The sequence below is a fragment of the Pinus tabuliformis genome, chromosome 3_1, assembly GCF_031772625.1.
Source record: "Pinus tabuliformis cultivar Carrire ecotype Pingquan chromosome 3_1, CPIR1, whole genome shotgun sequence".
In the NCBI taxonomy this organism is placed as follows: Eukaryota; Viridiplantae; Streptophyta; class Pinopsida; order Pinales; family Pinaceae; genus Pinus; species Pinus tabuliformis.
In genome coordinates this window covers 392,839,770-392,866,139 of record NC_142301.1, presented here as the reverse complement: position 1 = coordinate 392,866,139, position 26,370 = coordinate 392,839,770, and the positions used below count along the sequence as shown (strand labels likewise).

Below are 26,370 nucleotides of genomic sequence, written 5' to 3'. Positions count from 1 at the left end.
CATTTGCTTTCGGAGGACAACCCTACAACTTTTAATTCTAAAAGCTTATTTGTCCATATATGTGTAATGCATTGAACGCAGCAATAAACTTCATCAAACCTGCCCCTAGACAGGCTCGTTGCATCTGCCATGTGGCCAAAATATTTAAAAATATGACAAGCGTTGTTTGAATGATTAATAATGTTCTTACCTTACCCATACCTAATCTCTGAATATCAGTCCATGTAACCAGACTGATGGTTCCCGCCCTAGTGTGTCAGGACGAGAACTTTAAATATCTGTCAAGGGGAGAGGCTTTCTCTCTATTATGGATTCTGTGAAGCCCTTGGATTCCACAATAAATGGTTAAAAAGTTATCTTGTTTCATAAAAGCTTTTGAGGGTGTCTGCGCAATTGGATTGGAGTTGAATTAGGTTATGTTATTATCACTACCGTTACAGCTGCAGGAATCCCAGATCTTCACACCAATTAGATATATCTAGTTGCCAAGGAAAATAGGGAAATCAGTTCCTGGCCTCCAAAAATGGTGAAATTAGAATCTCGTGGACTGATAGAAACCCTTAACGTAAGAGTTTTCGGCTCTGGCGAACGAGTATTAGTTCTCTCACACGGCTTTGGGGGAGACCAGTCGATGTGGAAAGATATTCTGCCATACCCGGTGCCTGATTTCAAAGTCATCTTATTCGATATGGTCTTCTCTGGCAATGTCGATCCCATGCATTTCGACTTCGATCGATACAGAGATTCACTCTCTGCTTATGCAGACGATCTTCTCGCCATTTTAGATGAGATTACAGTTGACAAGTGCGTGTACATAGGTCATTCAGTTTCTGGAATGGTGGGCTGTCTGGCCTCCATCAAAAGACCAGAATTGTTTGAAAGATTAATCTTACTATGTGCTTCCCCAAGGTAACAGAACGTCAAATACAATCAAATTTCCTCCACTGTATCGATGTCCTTGCACGTTTATTTCTAGTGATAGATCAGTTTTTTCCTTCTAGTGATTGATGTCCTTACACGTTTATTTCTAGTGATAGATCAGTTTTTTTCTTCTCGGTCGTGAGAATGAATTCTCAAAGAACTATTTTAGAGGGTTAGAATGAATTCTCTGAGAACTATTTTAGAGGTTTTAAAAGTTGATTAGCAAATATTAATAATATGATTAATCTAAACATTTCTAATAACCAATTAATTTTTTTTAGCCACGAACCTGACTTCTAGAGAGGTGTAACTACCGGGAGTGAATCAAACTAGGGTCCCAAATTACATTTTGGGTTGCAAATGTAGGAAATGTGTCTTAATGTTCACCCAGATATCCACACGCTTGCACCTCCACTAGTCAGGATACAGGCTTGGCTCTTTAGAGGGCCCCCCAAGCTTGGCTCTTCAGAGGGGCCCCCAAATGATCGAAGTATGAAATTTCGTTAATAACGCAAGCTCTCATCTCCCAACTGTTGAAAATGCATTTGAATTCCATCACCATTGGAATAATAGCGCTGGTTGACTCAAGAACATTCTTTTGCAAGCGATGAGGCCTTGCTTTCCAAACACACTCCGTCATTATAATTACCACATAAAAGGACAATTAATGCCCAAATCGATTTTACCACCTGCGTTCATTAGCGAGGAAATTTTTATTCAAATTGTTTTTGTTAAATTATAATTAAATATAATATTTAACTTAAATAAATCAGCTATTTCAAACTATTAAAAAAAATCAAAACATAAAATATAGATATCATCATTTCTCCCATAAGAATGAATGATGTGGTAATTAAACCATTTTAACTTTTAAATTAAATTTATTATTCAACCATGCTAGAAGTTAAAATCATTATAAAACTTTTCATCTTTTAAATTGAGTTCAATGTTAATAACATTTTAGTTGAAAAAGATTAGATAAAGATATTATCATTACTAGCATAAGACTGACTCGATAATTCGATAATTATCTTTTAAATTGAATTGATTACTCAATTGTAGTTGAAGTTAGAATCATTATAAAATTTTAAAATTTTAAATGGAATTTATTGTTAATAATATTAGAAGTTAAATTTTATAAATAAATAAATTATTCAATAGATCTTTTGTGTTGTGTTTTTATCGATTCTATTTCTTTAAATTTACCTAGGAGGTGGAATCATATCATAATGACCTCCCATCACATGTTTACCTTGACTGGCGAGTTTTTTGAGTAGATGTGAGAGAAAAATGTTACATTCTGATTTTTGTAACTTGTCCGGTCCTCAATTAAACATTTAGACTCTCACTCGTTGCTTTCAAAAAATAAACTAGAACTTGGAGACATTACTGCATATTGAGATCATTCGTATCTATAACGAAGAAAAACATATTTCGTGAAACATCAAACATTTTACATTCGTATTTTTTATGTCTCCTTTAACATTGAAAGTTTGGCGAAAATCATTGTCGCAATTCATGGCATCAGAATTTTGACAACAATGTCGTCACATTTCATTTGAAGACAGCCTGTTTTGTGTCGTCGAAATTGTGATGTTTAAGGCATGGAAATTGCGACAATTAGGCATGGAAATTTTCACAGTTCAGCATGGAAATTATGACATTTAGGCATCGTAATTATGATGTTCAAGTGTAGGAATTGCGACGCTTAGGCGTTGAAATTGCGACATTGTGGCGAGAAAATTATGGGGTTGGAAGGTTCGTCAAAATTTTGACGAATTTGTAGCTTTTAAAAAAATAAAAGGCTATGAGGATGGTGTTGTAACTCCTAGAGACAATGCCTGGGCTGAGGAGAGACCAGGGCCTAAGACATCTTGATGACCATCTTGAAGATTTGCTGGACATTTATATCACACTTAGTATTTAATATGTATGAGAGAAAATTGATTCAGAGCCTTCTTTAAGAGAGTAAATGCAAAGCCAAATGTAAACTATGACTCACAAAAGCATTAATATTATATTCATAGCGGCCAACATCACATGAACTTGCATTAATATTATATTCATAGCGGCCAACATCACATGAACTTGTAATTTATCAATCATTATAGTATATTTATTAGAAGACTTGAGCAAGAGGGAAAATCGATGCACATGGCTTAAATCTAAGAATTTGATGCATCAAAATTCAAAGTGAAATAGACGAAACAAATAATCGAATGGAATGCAAAGATATATGGAGCGCATTTTAATGATTATCTTTCATATCAATATAGGCATCTCTCATCAAAATTAGACTTAGATGAATCCATAAATTCATGAAAACACTTCCAATAACTACTATTACATGTAATTTGAGAAGAATAATAAGAACATATGGAAAAACACAAAAAGAGCACATACTACATATTCAAAATCGCCAAAATTTGTATTAATCTTTTAGAGGGCATATATTTCATTGATAGTAGAGAGGACTTCTCTCTTGGAAAACCAAAATTCTAGAATCTTTATTGTGTTTATTATTATGATAAATTTCAACCTTTCATTTGTATTTATTGTTATGACTAGTACAACCACATTAAAAATATTAATGTGGTTGATATAGCAGAACGGTTCATACATATAATGGACCATTTTGCTAAATAAAACTTGTTTATATATAAATTAATGTTATAAATAATAATGAGGAACTTATCATGGAGGAACCTATTAGAATTGGAATAATCTCAAATCCCAAGGAAATTGGTGGGCAGGGCACGAATCTAATTTCTTAAATTTATTAAAAGTCAATGCAACCTAAAAGCTCTTTAATACACTACAACGATTGATAAACATTGGTCATAGTGGAGGGTAATCATCATCATCATTAAGACTAAGCATATGCTGAGCATATTCCCTTGAGAATCAATCTAGCCCCTCAATTAAAATAATAATAAAAAAGTCAATAAATCATCATCCACCTTAAGTTGAAATAAGAAGTCTTCCTCAATTATTCTAGAATAATATGTGTAGAGGGTAAATATCTACCATCCACCTAATAATTATTAATAATTAAATTAAAATTATAAATACTATCTTTTGAAATAAACACACCCATAAACATAATTAAATTTTTTTACTCCAAACATTATAAAAAAATATTATATTTTTACACCATTATAAATATTTTCTATAAAATATTCTTATTATAAACCCTTATAAAAGCTATAAAGTTTCACCATAAAAAAATGTTTTAACAAAAGAAACCCTAAACCACTACATATATTTACCCTAAAAGTTAGCTTGAAGAAATCTCCCACCTCTTACCACATAAAGTTCCATCTTCATTTATTACAAAGTGTCTGGAGTTTTAGTGTTTGGAATTTATTTGCAGTAATCTCACCTGTGTTCAAATATCTGGAAGTGTCACCCATACGCCAGTGATTTAGGAAGATACAACCAAAATAAATGCAAATCCCATAATCAACTCTAACATCTAGAATTTTGGTATTTAAAATCAATTTACAATAATCCCATCTGATATGATAATGTTTACTGGAAAACAATTCCCAAACTAGAATCTAGAATCAAATATCAAAGTTCCATCTTCATTTATAACAAGCTTGTCTGAGCGTTAAAGTTCGCTGAAAAGTTCGAATTGTACGCAACCAATAACATCATTTGCTTACGGAGGACAACTTTTAATTCTAAAAGCTTATTTGTCCATATATGTGTAATGCATTGAACGCAGCAATAAACTTAATCAAACCTACCCCCAGACAGGCTCGTTGCACCTGCCATGTGGCCAAAATACCTAAAAATATGACCAGCATTAAAAATGTTCTTACCTTACCCATACCTAATCTCTGTGAATATCAGTCCATGTAACCAGACAGGTGGTTCCTCCCCTAGTGTGTCAGGACGAGAACTTTAAATATATGTCAAGGGGAGAGGCTTTCTCTGTATTATGGATTCTGTGAAGCCCTTGGATTCCACAATAAATTGTTAAAAAGTTCTCTTGTTTCATAAAATTTTTTGAGGCTGTCTGCGCAATTGGATTGGAGTTGAATTAGGTTATGTTATTATCACTATCGTTACAGCTGCAGGACTCCCATATCTTCACACCCTAGTCGATTAGATATATCTAGTTGCCAAGGAAAATAGGGAAATCAGTTCCTGGCCTCCAAAAATGGTGAAATTAGAACTCGTGGACTGATAGAAGCCCTTAACGTAAGAGTTTTCGGCTCTGGCGAACGGGTATTAGTTCTCTCACACGGCTTTGGGGGAGACCAGTCGATGTGGAAAGATATTCTGCCATACCTGGTGCCTGATTTCAAAGTCATCTTATTCGATATGGTCTTCTCTCGCAGTGTCGATCCCATGCATTTCGACTTCGATCGATACAGAGATTCACTCTCTTCTTATGCAGACGATCTTCTCGCCATTTTAGATGAGATTACAGTTGACAAGTGCGTGTACATAGGTCATTCAGTTTCTGGAATGGTGGGCTGTCTGGCCTCCATCAAAAGACCAGAATTGTTTGAAAGATTAATCTTACTATGTGCTTCCCCAAGGTAACAGAACGTTAAATACCATAAAATTTCCTCCACTGTATCGATGTCCTTGCACGTTTATTTGTAGTGATATATCAGTTTTTTCCTTCTGGTGATTGATGTTCTTACACGTTTATTTCCAGTGATAGATCAGTTTTTTTCCTTCTTCGTCATGAGAATGAATTCTCAAAGACCTATTTTAGACGGTTAGTGTCACGCCCCCAAGTCTACGGTAGTCTTCCAAACGTGAGGTGCGGCACCACCGAACACTTTATTTTTAACAATACTCGTGCACATGGGCTATGCCTACTTCACATTAACATACTTAGTTTGTGTTTCGCAACCAAGTAAAAGCATTATCCTTTATACTTAATGAAGCCCATACTCATTCATTATCCAAATGCAATTATAAAACAAGAACAACAATTGCAACAAGTATAAAGGGGAGGGGCAACTCCCCGTAACGTGAGTCTGCCCAACTGTTTATTAAGAATATCAGTTTACAATATAATGTACAAGTGTGCCTGGCAGAATCCAAGGCCAACACTTAACCAATTTTACAATGTCAAGCAACCTGCCTTTTACATACACATTTGTGCACCTTTGCCCAAGAGCGGGTGCCCACACAAGTCATCAAGACGCTCGTACAATCCTACACAAATACCTGCCCAAACTGCAACTCATAGCATCTTTGACCAACCAAAATCCAAGTAGAACCTCTACGCATTCACCATGCCATGCGCATGAGTTATGCGCATAAAAACTGCGCACCAACCACAAGATGTGCGAAGGAAAGAAGCTTGAGCGAGTTCGTTGTTCCCAAATGAGTTACAATGCGTTTATTTATATGCATATCTGCGTGTGTGTAGTGTGGGCGGTGGCTCTCCAGCCGACCCCCAAAATACCTCCACACACCCTTACGCACGCCCAACTATCGATCGGCCTGCCTTCATGTTCAATCCATGCGTGGAGGGGTATAAGTCATCGTTCGCCTCTACGCATTTCCAAGTGTCGTAAGACTGTTCCACCTTTCGTCGCATCCGCGTTCATCACTTCGTCGCATTTTCTGCGATGGCGCCCCGCGCCCCGTCGTCGTGCCGTCGTGCACGCTCGCCCGGTGTGCGCGCGCGCCCGGGCGCCCGGCGCCCGCCCGTCGCGAATCTCCAAGGCGTTACATCCTCCTCCACCTGAAGTCGTTGTCGTCCTCGACAACATACTATCCTCCAAGCATCAATCCATGATGTCGACTCCCCTCACATATATGGCAACCATCCTGCAACATATGTAGGTCTCCATCTCCACCATGTTTCATCTAAGTGACCAACTGTCACTAAGATAGTCCATACTAATGTATGTCATATATCATATGTCCATGATCACCGGTCACGTGCCACAATTTCTCCATGCTGCTCTCCACCATGGAAGGTTGATCCCTCCAACTCAAGCTACATGTCCATCGTAACAATGTGTCAACTCCATCATGTCATCACCACCATGTGCAAAATTGCTCATGATATGTCAACAAGTGCTAACACACCTCAACCATGTGCCAACATCTCATCTCAACAATATGTCATCTATCGGAAGTCATCTCAATCCATGATGATTAACCATCATGTCACAATCTCCACATGTTTCTCCATCGTGGAAGGCTGGTCCCTCCATCCAAGCTGCCTGCTCACTGCAACATATCGTATCGACCTTATCATGTGTCGTTCTCATGTGAACTGCTGCCATGATACTCCAACACGATGCTAGCACATCTCTGCACATTGAGCTCCGTCATGTTTGAACTAGTTGGGTAGCTAATCCAACTATCACGCTCAAATCATGAGAATGCACATCCTCATGCCACCATCAGTCGTTCCTCAAAGCATCCTGTCACATCCTGAACTCATCAAGAATCTATCTCTGTAATCCATGCTCAGTTCCATGGAACTCCATCCACCTCATCTACAACATGCTGTCCATGATGTTTGGTGTCAATGTGCTACAAGCGATCAGCCACATCTATCCCAACATCATCATGTGTGTAAAGTAGTTGAGTCTTGGCTCAACCCATGCCCAAGTGCAGCCACCAAGGCATCATCATCATCGCATCATGAATCTCCTCCATCATAGCTCCTCCACCAAAGAGTCCACCAAGACTATCTTGATTTCGGCCATGAGAAGTCCACCCAAAACATCACAAGTGTGTGCCCTCTTCAACTGTCCATGAGTCATGCCGGGCACTTAGCCAAAGTGGCTAAAGCATGACCCAATCATTCACAACGATCATCAAGTTCCACCCTTGTCAAGGGTCCTTGCATCTTCAACCATAAGGTCACAAGTAGCCCCAACAAGTCCTGCAACGATCGATAATCCTTGCTTCTCCATACAAGGTTTCATCATAGTCATCCATGGTAAGATGTTCCTTAGCATCGGCAAACTGGATTTGCCCTTCCTTGCATATGGTCCATCCACCAAATGCCCAAATGAAACACAAGTATCAATACTTACTTCATCATCATTGTCATGAGGTTCCTCCATATGAGCATCCTCATTCATCCATGCTGGCAAACTGCACGATCCTGGTCCAACTTGATAAATCTCAAGTTCATCCTCTATCATGGTCATGTCTGCAACATTTCTAATCATCATCACTTCCTCTTCCTTGATAGCACAATCTGCAACTTCACCTTGCTCCGTTGTCCAACCAAGTTGAAGAAGCCCTTCTTCAATGTTCCTTTCCAAGACTTCAAGCTCTTCATGGATTCGGGTCCTCTCTTGCTTCAACCTTTTCAACCTGTATAAGGTAAGCAAGAGCTTCCCTTCGCCTTCTCCCAAACTTGCCATGCCTTGTACTTCGTCTTCCCCGGTTCGTACTTTGTTTGGTCCATAGGCGCCCAAACCGTGTATACCTGCCCACATGTAGTCCCACTTGCCCATCTGACAAATGCCCAAATCGTATGATCAGCACGTAGTACTGCCCAACTCTACAACACCCGGTTCCAACCTTTACCAGCTTTACCAAGTTCCCTGCAACCATGAACCGGCCCTTGTTCACTTCGTGTGAAACGACTTCCTTCACCTGCAAGTACCTGCTTCCACTGTCACGAGCAACCCTGCTCAAACCTTTACGAGCAAACCTTGCTCTGATACCAACTGTCACGCCCCCAAGTCTACGGTAGTCTTCCAACCGTGCCGGCGAGGTGCGGCACCACCGAACACTTTCTTTTTAACAATACTCGTGCACATGGACTACGCCTACTTCACATTAACATACTTAGTTTGTGTTTCGCAACCAAGTAAAAGCATTATCCTTTATACTTAATGAAGCCCATACTCATTCATTATCCAAATGCAATTATAAAACAAGAACAACAATTGCAACAAGTATAAAGGGGAGGGGCAACTCCCCGTAACGTGAGTCTGCCCAACCGTTTATTAAGAATATTAGTTTACAATATAATGTACAAGTGTGCCTGGCAGAATCCAAGGCCAACACTTAACCAATTTTACAATGTCAGGCAACCTGCCTTTTACATACACATTTGTGCACCTTTGCCCAAGAGCGGGTGCCCACACGGGTCACCAAGACGCTCGTACAATCCTACACAAATACCTGCCCAAACTGCAACTCATAGCATCTTCGACCAACCAAAATCCAAGTAGAACCTCTGCGCATTCACCATGCCATGCGCATGAGTTATGCGCATAAAAACTGCGCACCAACCACAAGATGTGCGAAGGCAAGAAGCTTGAGCGAGTTCGTTGTTCCCAAATGAGTTACAATGCGTTTATTTATATGCATATCTGCGTGTGTGTAGTGTGGGCGGTGGCTCTCCAACCGACCCCCAAAATACCTCCACACACCCTTACGCACGCCCAACTATCGGTCGACCTGCCTTCATGTTCAATCCATGCGTGGCGGGGTATAAGTCATCGTTCGCCTCTACGCATTTCCAAGTGTCGTAAGACTGTTCCACCTTTCGTCGCATCCGCGTTCATCACTTCGTCGCATTTTCTGTGATGGCGCCCCACGCCCCGTCGTCATGCCGTCGTGCACGCTCGCCCGGTGTGCGCGCGCGCCCGGGCGCCTGGCGCCCGCCCGTCGCGAATCTCCAAGGCGTTACAGTTAGAATCATAGCTACCAAAATCGGCCGTACTGGCCCAAAAAATTCGAAAATACTACAGTAAGATTGAGTTAGGCTGCAAATTCGGAAATTGCAATTCGGTATAAATTCGGAAATTGCAATTAGGTACGGTATTTTTTTTAAATAATTCTTTTATATTAAAAAAATTATACTGAATTGTAAATGGTAAGTTGAAAATATTACAATTATGATGGAATTAGGTAATAATTTTTTTTATATTAAAAAAAAATTATAATAAAGTGTAAATTGTAGGTTAATAATAATATTACATTTATGATGGAATATAATATTACATTTATGATGGAATCTGGTAAAGTGTTTTTATTAATATAAAATTTAATATTTGAAAATAGAAATTTCTATATTATTTAATTCTATAAAAAAAATTAATATAAAATTAAATATTTAAATAGAAATTTCTATATTATTCAAAACATTAAAAACATAAATTTCCAATTTAAAAAAAAAAAATTGTTATGATGTAAAATTTGTTAATAAAAATTTTAATATTTAAATAGAAATTTCTATATTACTCAAAACATTAAAAACATAATATTCAATATTAAAAAAAGTGATCTAATTTGGTCAAAATTTTTGTTAATAAAAAATTAAATATTTAAAGATTAGAAATAGAAATTTCTATATTAAAAAAGTATAGTAAATAGTAAATTGCATATTAAAAAATTACAGTTATAAAAAACAATAAATTTTATATTAAAATATTGTAGAAAATAGTAAGTTTATACTTGTTAAAAATAATAATTTCTTATAACAAAGAATAATAAATTTTTATTTATAAATATTTATAAAATATATAATCTCGATTTTTTTCTATTTGAATTTCATACTTCTCTTCTTCCCATAGTAAAGAAATCGAAACCATGAATTAAAGTTTGGGTGTGCTTCTATCTACACTCTAAACAACTCCTTGAAAAATCTACAAACTGTAAACAACTCTTTGAAAAATCTACAAAGAGACATTTAGGTTGTTTTAGTTATTAATTAATAATGTTATTTTTCATTATTAAGCCTTATATTAAAATTCAGAATTTGACTAAGTGATTTTTTAAATACATTGTCAATATAGATTTATTTATTTTATTTTAAAAATAATTTAATTTTGGAAGATCTATATTTCCAAATTTTTTCAGTATTGTATTTTAGATAGTCGAATTTTTGCGTACCGAATCGAATTCGAATTTGGTAACTATGGTTAGAATGAATTTGGTAACTATGGTTAGAATGAATTTTCTACGAACCATTTTAGAGGTTCTAAAAATTGATTAACAAATATTGATAATATGATTAATCTAAAAATTTCTAATAACCAATTAAATTTTTTTAATTAAATAACACATAACTTTTTAGTTAATCAACAAATATTAATAATGTGATTAATCCAAAACTTAGAAATCATACCAACAAATATTAATCCAATTTCAATAAAATCCTTACACCTTGTTACGTTGTTATTTCTTATGCAGATATTTGAACGATGAATAGTACGAGGGAGGATTCGAACGTGGAGATATCGTTGCACTTTTCAGTGCAATAAAATCCAACTATTCAGCATGGATTTCAGGCTTCGTTCCTCTTGTTAGCCTCCTGTTGCAACAGGGTATCATCTTTCATGATTGACATTTTTACATGTCAAATATGTCATACTTTGCAGGCTACAGTGTTCCATATTTCCACGAGGTGCCGTGAAGTATGCTAAGTCCAAATGCACTGCTGTATTCCAATTTTTGATGAGTAGTTTTAGTTTTTGAAGAGTTTTCATTTAAGGGAAGTCCAAACAATTTAATCTTGGTCTCCCTAGGTTTCAATTTCCTGTTTTAGAATATAGAGAATGATATATGTCCAAACAGTTTAATCTTGGCAGATTTGTAGATAGGTAGAGAATCAAAGGGACCCAACTGTTTAATCCGGGCCCTGGCAGAAATAAGTGTAGATTTAGATAGGAAAAATTCAAAAGAAAATTTGTAAATCTAGGTTTGCAAGTCTAAGTGCACCCAATTCAAAAGAAGAAAAAATGTTAGGAAGGTAGGCTGGGTAGGTAGCTGTGTGGTTGCATAAAGGAAATTTATGATCAATTTTGTGTTACAAAGTGCTTTATCTTTACAAATCACAGTGCAGGCAGTTTTCATGCAAGGGAGCTCAAAGGTGGACATAACTAACTCCCCCTTCTTCTAATTCCCCAAGTCACTTACTAACTTCCCAAAGAGGTCAAGATCTACTTGATTCGTCTTAGTTTCATCATCATCCATATCAGTTGCCTTGGTGAAGATCTGCTTCACTCAAGGATTTTATTTCTTTTCAAACTCTTTTCCCCAAAATTAGCCTAAGGTCCCTGACCTTGGCGCCTTCTTATCATCTTCATATTAACTACTAACAAGTATTATATAACTCCCTATCAGTTTTCCCCTTTCCCCTACTAAAACTTTGTATATAAAATTCCCCTATGTAAATATTCCCCCCCTGACAATATAGCCATATTATTTCTAAGTCAGGGAAAGAGCAGTCCATGTGGGGCTGCTTTTAGCCCATCCGTGTCCAAGCAAGGATTAATCTGACACCTGGCCAGATTAATAACCTCTTCCCTAGCCCTAAAAACCCTCAAAAACCCACTTTTTTCCCCCTTATCCTAAGTTTCGGGCATAAGATTGCTAAACCCGCGTGCAAAAACCCATGTTCTACCTCTTTTCCTAAGTCCTAACTGTAAATACATTAACCCGCGCTCGTATTAACCCCCAAACCCACTAAACCTAAGTTTCAAACCCCACCTGCGCGCGTCATTAAATTTGGAATATTCTGCGCATATTCCCCGCCCGTATATCCCCGCCGACTCGCCATCGCCGCCAGCCGTTGGATCATCCGCCCCGCAGATCTACGGCTGATGGGCCCTCCCATCCTCGAACCGCCCGAGCTTTAGCGTCCGGGAGATGGGCGGTATTACCGCCGTACTCCCGCCACGCGTCAGGCTCTGGGGTGTGGCGGAGCCCCTCCCCCCAAAGCCGCTCAGGCGCTAAGGCGGTGCGCCCAAAACCGCTTACTGCCCTCCCCTGTGCTGTAAGCCCCACGTCACCTGCCGAGTCACCTGCCACGTGGCCTCTTGCCACCGTACCCTGCCACTGTACATGCCACGTCACCGTCCGTACATGATGACGTCACCCACTGATGTCATCCCGCCACGTCATCATGCTGACGTCATCGCTGACATCACCCATCGTACGAAGTCACATCCGCTAACGTCATGCTGACGTCATTAGCACTTTTGGCGCGAAGGGCAAAAATTGCACTTCGAAGCCCCGGAATCAGTTTCTGAGGCAGTTTTTGATGAGCGATTTGCGGTGCCTAGTGCAAATCACTCATTGCTAGATTGTTTGGGCCAGAATGGGGAATCTTCAGGGAATCATTTCATTCTGCAGCCCCCAGGAAGCCCGAAAGGCGTCGAATGAACCATTTTTCTTCGCGAAGCACTCAGAAAGGAGCAGAAAATAGTTTTGAAGAAAATAGAGGCCGAACAACGGACATTAAATGATGATTTAACACACAGCACGTCAGAACAACATCGGTTTATTGCCAAAGAGTATCAGAGGAAGATGAAGAGCCAAAGAGTATCAGCCGAAGATTTTTTAGGGGCTCGAAGCACCTGAACATTGATGAGCCCCCCAGAAAGTCAAATCAAGAGGCGTAAGCCCATCCTTGCCCTCAAATCACAGTTAAATCTTTAAATGCAGACAGACAGCAGAGATGCAGAAACCCATACACATTTATTTCAGAAAACACTGCAGCAAGCCACCAAGGACAACATCATTTACTCAGTTTTGATACGGTGGTCCTGAGCACAGCCCGAGATATTTTTTGCATTTATTTCTCGATAGGATTAGGTTAAGTAATCATCTTTCTTTCAGACCTGATTAGGTCAAGATGTAATAAAGGAACTCTGTAGATAGTTTTGCCCTATATATACCGCCCTCTACATTGTTACAAGGGTTGGTTGATTGAGAATTTTCACTAGAGACTCGCATTGTATACCTGATTTTTTCTATAATCAAAGATTGCTGAAAGCTTGGAGAGCAAACTGACTGTTGTAAATGAATGTTTTTGGAGATATGAATATGGAATTCTTGTGCTGCAGCCTGAAGCAATAAGTGCATCTTACCTTTGTTTATTGTTTACCACTATCTAAATAGCAGAAAGAAAGAATAGCTTAGAATTTGTTTAAATAAATCTATGCTCAATTTCTGCTATTTCTTTATGTTTTCCTCTGATTGAATTGGTTATGAATATGAATTCTTCATGGCTCATGTTTACCCCGATTCACTTGTGTTGGCCAATTATCTAGGGATTCTTCACTGCCCCTGGGTAGAGCTCCATTACCTCCATCTGTTAAGCTGATTGAGAGATTCTTAACTGCCTCTCATTACTTAGCATTCTTCCCATCATTTAAACTTGAAATATTGTTTCATGCTCAGCTATCTTGCTCCATTTTACCTCTCTTGTGACCGAAGAAATGCACCAGCAGCTCTCCTCCTCGAATCCACGCCCAATGGTTTGAAACTTCCAGATTATGCCTTGCCTCTCTATCTGAAAACATCAATTTTCCCACCAAAACAAAACAAAAACCCCCTGAACTCAAAACCTAGCCTAAAATCCTTTTCAACAAAGCTAAATCATAAAGAGAGAGCCCTCTGTGATTGCAAGTTGGCTAGAACCTGCAGTCCAAAGTTGGTCTGTGGTTACCTCGGCCGTATCCTTTTTCGGAGCTTAAGGACAACCTGAGTGATAACATAATGGCGACTCCACTGGGGAACTTCCTCAGATAGTTTCACGAAGAAGGTAAGAAAGCTCCGCTGAGACCATAAATCAAACTTTCCAACTCCTGTTTATCTCTTAAAACTACAGATGAAGCCTGAATGTCAGCCAGGAAGCCTTTGAAACTGTTTTTTGCTTTGCATTAACAGGAGTAAATAAATGCTGCTTTAGTCAACCTTCATGCTAGTTTTAAGTTACAAACAAGCTGTCCCATATTTTTATTAGCCCCTTGTTGATTACAAAAACATTCCCAGGAAAAATACCCAAAAAATAATTTGGAAGTTGGCTCCCAAGAAAAATCCACGATATACCAGATCAAATCCAGATCCCAACCCTCCAGCTGTTTTTGAAAACCCTAACATAATCTTGAAAAACCTTAGGAAGCAAGAAAGACAGGAAAATTTTGCTGATTTGAACCCTGAAACAGCTTACCCTAGCAGTATTCCGACTCCTGTCAAGGTTTTGTTCCGGTCAACCCCTATTTCCCTGAGTTCATCATCTACATCTCGTAGTACTCCTTCCACACCTTCATTCACTGTACATAATAACACTACTGTTGTTTCCAGCATTCCAGTTACTCCTATGATCCCCGTTACTCCAGCTGTTCCACTTATCCCCGTTGTTCCACTTATACTTTCCAATATGGCTAATAGATATGCACCCCTGCAATTACCTGCTAATACTAGGGCTTTACCTCAAGAGTACCAATCGAAAATCACATATTTTGACAACACCGGTCCTTTCACAGCCCTTCAGCACACCAAAAAGATGCAAGACTATTTTGAAAACTACGAAATAGATGATGATAGTGTGAGAATGAGAATTTTTGTTCAGAGTTTAACAGGTGATGTAAGAACTTGGTTCAGATCACTTGCTACAAATTCCATAACCACCCCAGATGAGCTTTACCAATCCTTTACCAACAGATGGGAGAAAAAGAAATACCCCTTGCACATACTAGCTGAATATGATACGATCAAACGAGGTCCTCAAGAGACTGTTTTGGAGTACTGTGTAAGATTCAATAATGTATATAACGCAATACCACAGAACTTAAGGCCTCCACCTGATCTGGCCTTGTACAAATTTCGATGGATTCGACCCGGATATGGCATACCAGTTAAAAGAAAGAGCTCCTCAAACCCTTGCGGGCATGCAAAATGTTGCTGTCAGTGTAGAAGCCAATTTAATTGCTAAAAGAAATAGAGCTATAATGGAAAGAAGAACCACCTTTAAGGAAGAACCCTCAGATTTTGATCAAAAGCTTGATGCTATCATCAGTGGCCTGCAAAGGCTGGGAGAAAGAGTAGAAAATGTTGCGAGAAAAGCATCATGGGAAGGACAACAGTCTAATACCATAAGGAACCCAAATTTTAGAAAAGCACAGAACACAAATGCTGGTAGGCCTAACCAAGACCATGATATAAGACCCCCTTTCCAAGATAATTATGTCGAAGGATCTACTTCTAGTGAACCTAGAGGACACTCACACGAACTTAATGGATCTAAAGTGTGAGCACCAAATTGTCCTGTCCCAAGAAGACCAAAATGAACCTGATTACGATCAGTTTCAGACTAGGTCTGGTGAGTCTTTTGATTTTAAACAAGGTTATGATACCGCTGTGTACGAAGTACACAAACAATATAAGCTGAGAACTAGGACCATTGACATTTCCGAACCTAGTAAAACGAAGGATAGCAAACAGCCTAACAAGATCAAAGGCAAGGTTGTCATAACAGAACCAGTTTATATACCTATTCCAAACCCGCATCAAGTGACTGTAGAAGACATAACAGAAATACAGCCTTCCAAAGATCAGTCTTTGCCACCTTATTCCTCGAAAGAAAGCTCGAACAAGGTCCCAAAAAACTTTCCTGAAGTTGAAAAACCGCAAGCAAAAACTTCCCATAATGCCGATAAACAAGAGAAAAATGCAGACAATTCAAATGAAACAGAAAAAACTGCCATTATCAACACCAAGACTCCACTGGAAAAGCCATTTAATTTAGAAACAAAAATAGCTAAGTTAAAAATATCCATTCCCCTCTCAGAACTTGCCAAACATGATGTATATAGGCAGCAAATTCAAAGATCACTTCAATTGCCAGAGGTTAAGGATGATGTAAATGTTTTAGACGACACCCCAGAGCTCCTATTTGGCCCAGAAGTTAATGGAAAATCAACACATGGACCGGTCCCACCCTTTTATGTCAGTTTGCATATACACGACAAACTTTTGCACAACGCTATGTTTGACTCAGGGGCATCACACAATCTTATGCCTAAAGCAGTTATGGAAAAACTGAATCTTGACGTTACAAGACCTTACAAAGATTTATACTCATTTGACTCAAGTCAAGTGAAATGTCTAGGCCTCATCAAAGACTTGTGTGTCTCCTTAGTCCAATATCCCAACAAGAGCATCCTCATGGATGTAGTGGTTGCTGACATTCCACCAAAATACGGTATGCTCCTGTCAAGATCATGGGGAGCAAAGCTCCAAGGATCCCTTCAATTAGACCTTTACTATGCCACCATTTCAATCTTTGGGCAACCAAAGAGACTGTATACAGAAATGCTCATGAAATATGTGGTAAGTAGTGAGAGCAAGCCTGAAAATTTTCCCATTTACTCAATCCACTCTGATATGGATTCCTTTATTTTGTTTAATGATGATACAAATGTTCCAATTGATAATGAGCCCTTCACTCTAGAGCAACAAGCACACATCAACGAAGAGTCAGTTGCACACACTGACGAAGCTGTCACAGCAGTTGATGCAACCAGCCTACCAAAAGAAGTTCCCCAAACAGAAATTTTAAATCTGCCCAATCCTAAAACAGCTCAATCTCTTGATACCGACCATAAGCAAGAAATCACATGGTATTTAGAGTTTGATGGCTCTGTTAACAAGTTAGGAGTAGGGGTAGGTGTCTGGATTCACAACACATATAACAACCATGCAGAAGGTCATGCCTACAGACTGAATTTTAAATGCACAAACAACATGGCAGAATATGAGGCTCTGGTTTTAGGCCTTAAACTCCTCAGAGCTCTGGGAGCTGCAAAAGTGTCTATTTTAGGAGACTCTGATTTAATCATACAATAGATGAAAGGCAATTTCGTAACCAATGACAACAGAATGAGAGCCTATAGGACCCCTGCTACTAATATACTCCAGGCATTCACTGAATTCAAGCTTGACAAGATTTCCAGAAATCACAACATTCATGCACACAGCCTAGCCACCTTTGCTAGTACATGTAGGCTTCCTTTTGACCCAAACCATAACTTCATAGCTGAAAATAAAACATAGGCCCGCAGTCCCAAATAACGTTAAAGATTGGCAAGTATTCGAAAACGATGCCCGGATTAATAATTTCCTCACCCTTGAGCATGAGTTTTCGAATATTAACATCGACATGGATGCTATGACAGATCCAGAACACCAAACAACTGAAAATCAGCAAGATGTAACAGCTGCAACAGCCAAGCAAATCCTGAAACCAACTATTTTTGACAAAGAAAACATAGAATAGCTGAAACAAATACACTTGGAAGATATAGCCACAACAGAGGCAGACATCATTGACTTAAAGGATAACTTTCTGCCTGCTGGCCTAACCCCATTAGAAGACATGTTTGATGCTAATGACGTGCCAAGAAAGCCAAAACTGCAGCCTATAAACACTGATATAGAGGAACATAACATTGGGACAGCAGAAAATCAAAAAATGAACAAACTGTCAAAAAATTTTCCACCTGATCAAAAGCCCAAGTACATTGACTTATTCAAAGAGTTCCAAGATGTATTTGCTTGGAGCTATGAGGATCTGAAATCCTATGACACCTCGGTGATCCAACACACCATTCCTTTAAAACCAAAACAGAAACCCTTCAAGCAGAAACTTAGAAGAATTAACCCTATGCTTATTCCCCCGATTGAGAAGGAAGTAAAGAGGATGTTTGAAGTAGGCATCATAGCACCCATCAGATTTTCTGAATGGGTGTCCAATCTTGTTCCTACGAGAAAAAAGACAGGCGAAATCAGACTTTGTGCAGATCTCAGAAATTTAAATCAAGTCTCCCTAAAAGATCATTACCCTTTGCCTAAAATGGACCAAATCTTGCAAAGAGTAGTGGGATCATCTAGAATCTCTTTGCTAGATGGTTTTTTAGGTTTTAACCAAATACTTGTTCACCCGGACGACCAAGACAAGACAGCTTTTACTACACCCTGGGGAATATTCAAGTATGTAAAGATGCCATTTGGTCTTAAAAATGCTGGTGCTACCTTTCAACGTGCAAAGGATATTGCTTTTGCCAAAGAAATACATGACTTCCTAGTTGTCTACCTTGATGACTTAACCCCATTTTCCAAATCTGATGAAGAACACCTCAAGCATCTCAGGCAAATTTTCATGACATGTAGGAAATATGGCATTTCCTTGAACCCCAAGAAGTCTCTGTTTGGCCTTGAAGAAGGCAAATTACTTGGCCACATCATATCAAAGGATGGGATCAGAATTGATCCTGAAAGAATACAAGCCATCCTCCAAATCCCATTTCCAAGAAACATTAAAGAGCTACAAGCATTCCTTGGGAAAATCAACTTCTTGAGAAGATTTATTCCAAATCTAGCTGAGCTGATAAGATTGTTAAGAAACATGTTAAAGAAAGATGCCAAGGTAAAATGATCTCTTGAAACCAAGCAAGCATTTGAGAGTATCAAATCAGCCTTAACGCAAACCCCTGTCCTAACTAGCCCACAGTTTGACAAAGACTTTATCATATTTTCATTTGCATCTGATCACACTATAGCCGTTGTCCTTTTGCAAAAGGATGAACAGGGAGCCGAAAAGCCAATTTCTTTTTTCAGCCGAGCTCTAAGAGACGCCCCTTTGAAGTACCCAATAATGGAAAAGTAGGCCTATGCACTTGTTAAGGCCATAAAGGATTTCAGAGTGTACATTTTATATTCACACGTGATTGCCTATGTCCCACATGCTGCTGTAAAGGACATATTGACTCAAGAAGGATTAGAAGGCAAAAGAGGCAAGTGGATTGCAAATATCCTTGAATATGACATAGAAATAAAACTAACCAAGCTGATAAAGGGACAAGGTTTAGCTAAACTGATGTCTGAAACAAATTTTCAAGCCTTAGAGATTAACCAGCTGGAAAATGAACCGAAGCTGGCGACTCCACAGATCAGTGAAATCTTTTTACAATCCCCATGGTACGCTGATATATGCTTTGCATTGTTAAACCTGTGTGCTCCTCCAGGATTGTCCAGAACCAAGAAAAGATTTTTGAAAATGAAGGCTTTAAAGTTTTGTGTTATAGATGGTGCATTGTTTTGGAGAAATCATGAAGGTATATTGCTTAATTGTTTAACCATGAATGAAACTAACAATGTCATGAAAGAATTCCATGCAGGTGACTGTGGAGGACATCTATATTGGAAGTCCACTGTTGATAAAATTTTAAGGGCTGGTTTTTATTGGCCCTCTCTTTTTGCAGATGTAAAGAATTTTTCCATGTCATGTCACAAATGCCAAATTTTTTAGGGCAAGAGAAAGTTGTTACCCCTGCCCCTTAAACCCATCTCAACCGAAAAACCTTTTCAACAATGGGGTCTTGACTTCATTGGAGAAATCCATCCCTCTTCCTCAGGCCAACACAAACGGATCCTAACAGCCACCAACTATTTCACTAAGTGGGTTGAAGCCATTCCCTATAGACAAGCCAATGACACCATCATTATCCAATTCCTTGAGTGCAACATCCTTTCTAGATTTGGCTGCCCTGAGAAAATCATCACTGACAATGCCGCTGCCTTTAAATCCAAAAAGATGATCAATTTTTGCCACAGATTTCATATTACCTTGGGCCACTCCACAACCTATTACCCTCAAGGTAATGGCTTGGCCGAATCATCTAACAAAATCCTCATCAACATCATAAAGAAAGTGCTGGAAGAAAACAAGAAGAACTGGCACAAAAAACTGGTAAATGCCCTATGGGTAGACAGACTTTCAAGCAAAAGATCAATTGGGATGAGCCCTTATGAGATAGTATATGGCATGGAGGCCAGATTTCCTTCATCCCTGGGCATTCCTACTATCAAGCTGTTACAAGAGATTCAAGCTGAACCGAATGACATTCAAAGAAGAATCAATCGGACCATCCATCTGCAGCAAACCAGAGAACAAGTTTATGACAGAGCTCAAATTGTGCAAGAAAAGCTCAAAAAGATGTTTGATAAGAGAGCTAAGGCTGAGGATTTCAATGTTGGTGACAAAGTTCTAAGATGGGACTCAAGAAGGGAAGACAAGGGCAAACATGCCAAGTTTGATTTTCTATGGAGAGGTCCATTGGTTATTTCTGTTGTTTAGGGAAATAACACTTATTTTCTCAGATCTGTGGAGGATTGTTCTGCTAAAGAAGGCCCTGTCAATGGTCGTATGTTGAAGAATTACCATGACCCCTTTTAAAGGGACACAATGCAGTTTTGTATATATCTTTGTACAGTCTTATTTGTATATATCAGTACTTTGTTTTCATTTTTATAAACAAGCCGATTGTTTAAGAAGCAGCAGTAAATTCTATGAAGACGTAACTAATGCAAGTACCCCAGTTCTGAAAACTTTGTCTTTGCACCAAGGCACAAAACAACAAAAGGAAAACTGTCACATTACAAGCAATTAATGGTAGAAAAGAACTATCCGCAATCAAAGGCATGTTCCAGCAGCATTGTACATAATTATCAAGCATGCAGAAAAAAGTAGGCGATGCTGTACAGTTCACAGTAATTCAGTTGAGGAGGAGGTTGTTCATAGTTCAAAGTTTATATTTTCAGCAACCAGAACAAAGAAAGTGTTTCCAGTCTACAGCAACAAATAGAAGATCAAGGCAATCTGACCTGCTGTTCTTGACTTTTCACAAGGAAAAGCCATCCCCAAGTGGAGCCACTGTTAGCCTCATGTTGCAACAGGGTATCATCTTTCATGATTGACATTTTACATGCCAAATATGTCATACTTTGCAGGCTACAGTGTTCTATATTTCCATGAGGTGCCATGAAGTATGCTTAGTCCAAATGCACTGTTGTATTCCAATTTTTGATGAGTAGTTCCAGTTTTTGAAGAGTTTTCATTTAAGGGAGGTCCAAACAGTTTAATCTTGGTCTCCCTAGGTTTCAATTTCCTGTTTTAGAATATAGAGAATGATATATGTCCAAACAGTTTAATCTTGGTAGATTTGTAGATAGGTAGAGAATGAAAGGGACCCAACTGTTTAATCCGGGCCCTGGCAGAAATAAGTGTAGATTTAGATAGGAAAAATTCAAAAGAAAATTTGTAAATCTGGGTTTGCAAGTCTAAGTGCACCCAATTCAAAAGAAGAAAAAATGTTAGGAAGGTAGGCTAGGTAGGTAGCTGTGTGGTTGCAGAAAGGCAATTTATGATCAATTTTGTGTTACAAAGTGCTTTATCTTTACAGATCACAGTGCAGGCAGTTTTCATGCAAGGGAGCTCAAAGGTGGACATAACTAACTCCCCCTTCTTCTAATTCCCCAAGTCACTTACTAACTTCCCAAAGAGGTCAAGATCTACTTGATTCCTCTTAGTTTCATCATCATCCATATCAGTTGCCTTGGTGAAGATCTGCTTCACTCAAGGATTTTATTTCTTTTCAAACTCTTTTCCCCAAAATTAGCCTAAGGTCCCTGACCTTGGCGCCTGCTTATCATCTTCATATTAACTACTAACAAGTATTGTATAACTCCCTATCAGTTTTCCCCTTTCCCCTACTAAAACTTTGTATATAAAATTCCCCTATGTAAATATTCCCCCCTGGCAATATAGCCATATTATTTCTAAGTCAGGGAAAGAGCAGTCCATGTGGGGCTGCTTTTAGCCCATCCGTGTCCAAGTAGGGATTAATCTGACACCTGGCCAGATTAATAACCTCTTCCCTAGCCCTAAAAACCCTCAAAAACCCACTTTTTTCCCCCTTATCCTAAGTTTCGGGCATAAGATTGCTAAACCCGCGTGCAAAAACCCATGTTCTACCCCTTTTCCTAAGTCCTAACTGTAAATACATTAACCCGCGCTCGTATTAACCCCCAAACCCACTAAACCTAAGTTTAAAACCCCACCTGCGCGTGTTATTAAATTTGGAATATTCTGCGCATATTCCCTGCCCGTATATCCTCGCCGACTCGCCATCGCCGCCAGCCGTTGGATCATCCGCCCCACAGATCTATGGCTGATGGGCCCTCCCATCCTCGAACCGCCCAAGCTTTAGCATCCGGGAGATGGGCGGTATTACCGCCGTACCCCCGCCACGCGTCAGGCTCTGGGGTGTGGCGGAGCCCCTCCCCCCAAAACCGCCCAGGCGCTAAGGCAGTGCGCTCAAAACCGCTTACCGCCCTCCCCTGTGACGTAAGCCCCACGTCACCTGCCGAGTCACCTGCCACCGTACCCTGCCACTGTACATGCCACATCACCGTCTGTACATGATGACGTCACCCGCTGATGTCATCCTACCACGTCATCATGCTGACATCATCGCTGACGTCACCCGTCGTACGAAGTCACATCCGCTAACATCATGCTGACGTCATCAGCACTTTTGGCACGAAGGGCAAAAATCACACTTCGGAGCCCCAGAATCAGTTTCTGAGGCAATTTTTGATGATCGATTTGATAAGCGCAAATCGCTCATCGCTAGATTTTTGGGCCAGAATGGGGAATCTTCAGCGAATCTTTTCATTCTGCAACCCCCAGGAAGCCCGAAAGGCGCCGAATGAACCATTTTTCTTCGCGAAGCACTCATAAAGGAGCAGAAAATAGTTTTGAAGAAAACGTAGGCCGAACAACGGCCATTAAATGATGATTTAACACACAGCATGTCAGAACAACATCAGTTTATTGCCAAAGAGTATCAGAGGAAGATGAAGAGCCAAAGAGTATCAGCCGAAGATTTTTTAGGGGCTCGAAGCACCTGAACATTGATGAGCCCCCCCAGAAAGTCAAATCAAGAGGCGTAAGCCCATCCTTTCCCTCAAATCACAGTTAAAGCTTTAAATGCAGATAGACAGCAGAGATGTAGAAACCCATACACATTTATTTCAGAAAACACTGCAGCAAGCCACCAAGGACAACATCATTTACTCAGTTTTGATACGGCGGCCCTGAGCACAGCCCGAGATATTTTTTGCATTTATTTCTCGATAGGATTAGGTTAAGTAATCATCTTTCTTTCAGACCTGATTAGGTCAAGATGTAATAAAGGAACTCTGTAGATAGTTTTGCCCTATATATACCACCCTCTACATTGTTACAAGGGTTGGTTGATTGAGAATTTTCACTAGAGACTCGCATTGTATACCTGAGTTTTTCTATAATCAAAGATTGCTGAAAGCTTGGAGAGCAAACTGACTGTTGTAAATGAATGTTTTTGGAGATATGAAGATGGAATTCTTGTGCTGCAGCCTGAAGCAATAAGTGCATCTTACCTCTGTTTATTGTTTACCACTATCTAAATAGCAGAAAGAAAGAATAGCTTAGAATTTGTTTAAATACACTCTATGCTCAATTTCTGCTATTTCTTTATGTTTTCCTCTGATTGAATTGGTTATGAATATGAATTCCTCCTGGCTCATGTTTACCTCGATTCACTTATGTTGGCCAATTATCTAGGGATTCTTCACTGCCCCTAGGTAGAGCTCCGTTACCTCCATATGTTAAGCTGATTGAGAGATTCTTAACTGCCTCTCATTACTTAGCATTCTTCCCATCATTTAAACCTGAAATATTGTTTCATGCTCAGCTATCTTGCTCCATTTTACCTCTCTTGTGACCGAAGAAATGCACCAGCAGTTCTCCTTCTCGAATCCACGCCCAATGGTTTGAAACTTCCAGACTATGCCTTGCCTCTCTGTCTGAAAACATCAATTTTCCCACTAAAACAAAACAAAACCCCCCTGAACTCAAAACCTAGCCTAAAATCCTTTTCAACAAAGCTAAATCATAAAGAGAGAGCCCTCTGTGATTGCAGGTTGGCTAGAACCTGCAGTCCAAAGTTGGTCTGTGGTTACCTCGGCCGTATCCTTTTCCGGATCTTAAGGACAACCTGAGTGATAACACCTCTGCTAATAGGCGTTGATAAACCCTCTTTGGTGAAGGAATTCAGTAGAAAAACGATGACTATGAATTCTGAAATCGTTCTTGTGGTTGCCGAAAGCATTTTCGAGAGTGATGTTTTAAGCATATTATGCGATGTGAATATCCCGTGTAGCATCATCCAGACTAGAAAGGACTTGGCACTTCCATTGAGCGTCTCATATTACATGCAAAGCAAACTTGGAGGAAAGAAGAATTCAGTGCACATAATTGAGATAGATGGCCATCTGCCACACCTAACAACGTCTGATACGCAGATCCTTGTAAGGTCTTGAATACGAAGATCATATTAGTCAGACTGATAGATGCATATGTGTGCTTGTCTTTGCATATGTGTGCTTTTCTTTGTAGATTATATGAATCTTCTCAACCTATGATTAGATACGTTCATATAGAAGCAAATGTTCATATATTATTTTATTTCCCAGATTGGATGAAGATATATTAAGGGCTTTGTTGTGTTCTAGTGTTATGTGATCGTACTCAAGCTTAATATATTATATAATTTATTTGATTACAACGTAAATTCTAAATCTTTTGATTTACATGGTAATTGCTAGACTCTAGCTCAGTAGATGGTAAATGTACAGATTCTCCTTATTAATAATCAAATAAATTAAATAAACTAAAATTTTATATATTTATTATAATATAAAATAATTTTTATTAATTTTTAAAACGATAATTTATTTTAATCAAGTTGTGTATCAATTAATATCAGAAGAGTCCCTAAAACCATTTTAAGTTAAATTGATTGTTAGGTGAATTTTCGAAATCTTGTTTTTTATTAAATTGTCTAATTAAAAATAGTATTTTACCGAGTTATGATATTTGGTCATGTGATATTTATAAGCTATATTATCGGTCCATAGTATTGTAACCAACTTAGTAATAACACAAATCAAAGATTGAAATTTATCTCCAAAATTATATATTTTTCTCTTTTAATTAAATTGATTAATTAAAAACAATTCTTATGAAGTGACTTATGGTTTTTGGTGATGTGATGTTTATAAGCCATAATATTGGCCCATTATATGGTAAAAGAATATTAATAAGCTATGGTATTCACCCATGGTATTGTAACAAAGCCTATTTACACATTGAGAATTTAATCTCCATGATAAAATGTGATAAATGTGATAATATCCATGTTTAAGACTCAAGAATCTTGTTACATGTTTTTTTTCAATGTAGATATGTTTAACTTATATATTATATTTTTATAGTTAATAATAATAGTTTAAAATAAAATTATAATATAGATAGTTTTATGATTTTTTTTAATTTAAAAAATGTGACATGAATAATGAAGTAAGTATGTTATGTTTATTATGGATTGATGTGTATCATCATTTACCAACTACTTAATTGATATGGATGTAGATTGGTTGATATAATTACACATTCTATCACTATTTCAAGTTATTTCATGGTTTTTAAATTAGACTACTTTTACAGAAGGCGAAAGAAAAGAAAACAATTACATAATAACTTAGTAACAATTAATTAATTTATAACTTTAATCAAATATATTTTATTATTATTTTAATTAATGAAAAAAATAATTAATATGTAAGTTAAACATATATACATTTAAAAAAATGTAACAAAATTAACCATTTAACTAATTTATAACTTTAATCAAATATATTTTATTTATTTTTTAATTAATGAAAATAATAATTAATATGTAAGTTAAACATATATACATTTAAAAAAAAAAACATGTAACAAAATTCATAATCATGGAGATTTACTCCACTTTACCA

General features: G+C 38.3%; 1 pseudogene; it reads left to right on the top strand.

Annotated features, from left to right (window-relative positions):
- Positions 1-523: 523 nt before the first annotated feature.
- LOC149187373 (putative strigolactone esterase DAD2 pseudogene) lies at positions 524-24,873 on the top strand (annotated as a pseudogene).
- The last annotated feature ends 1,497 nt before the right edge of the window (positions 24,874-26,370 follow it).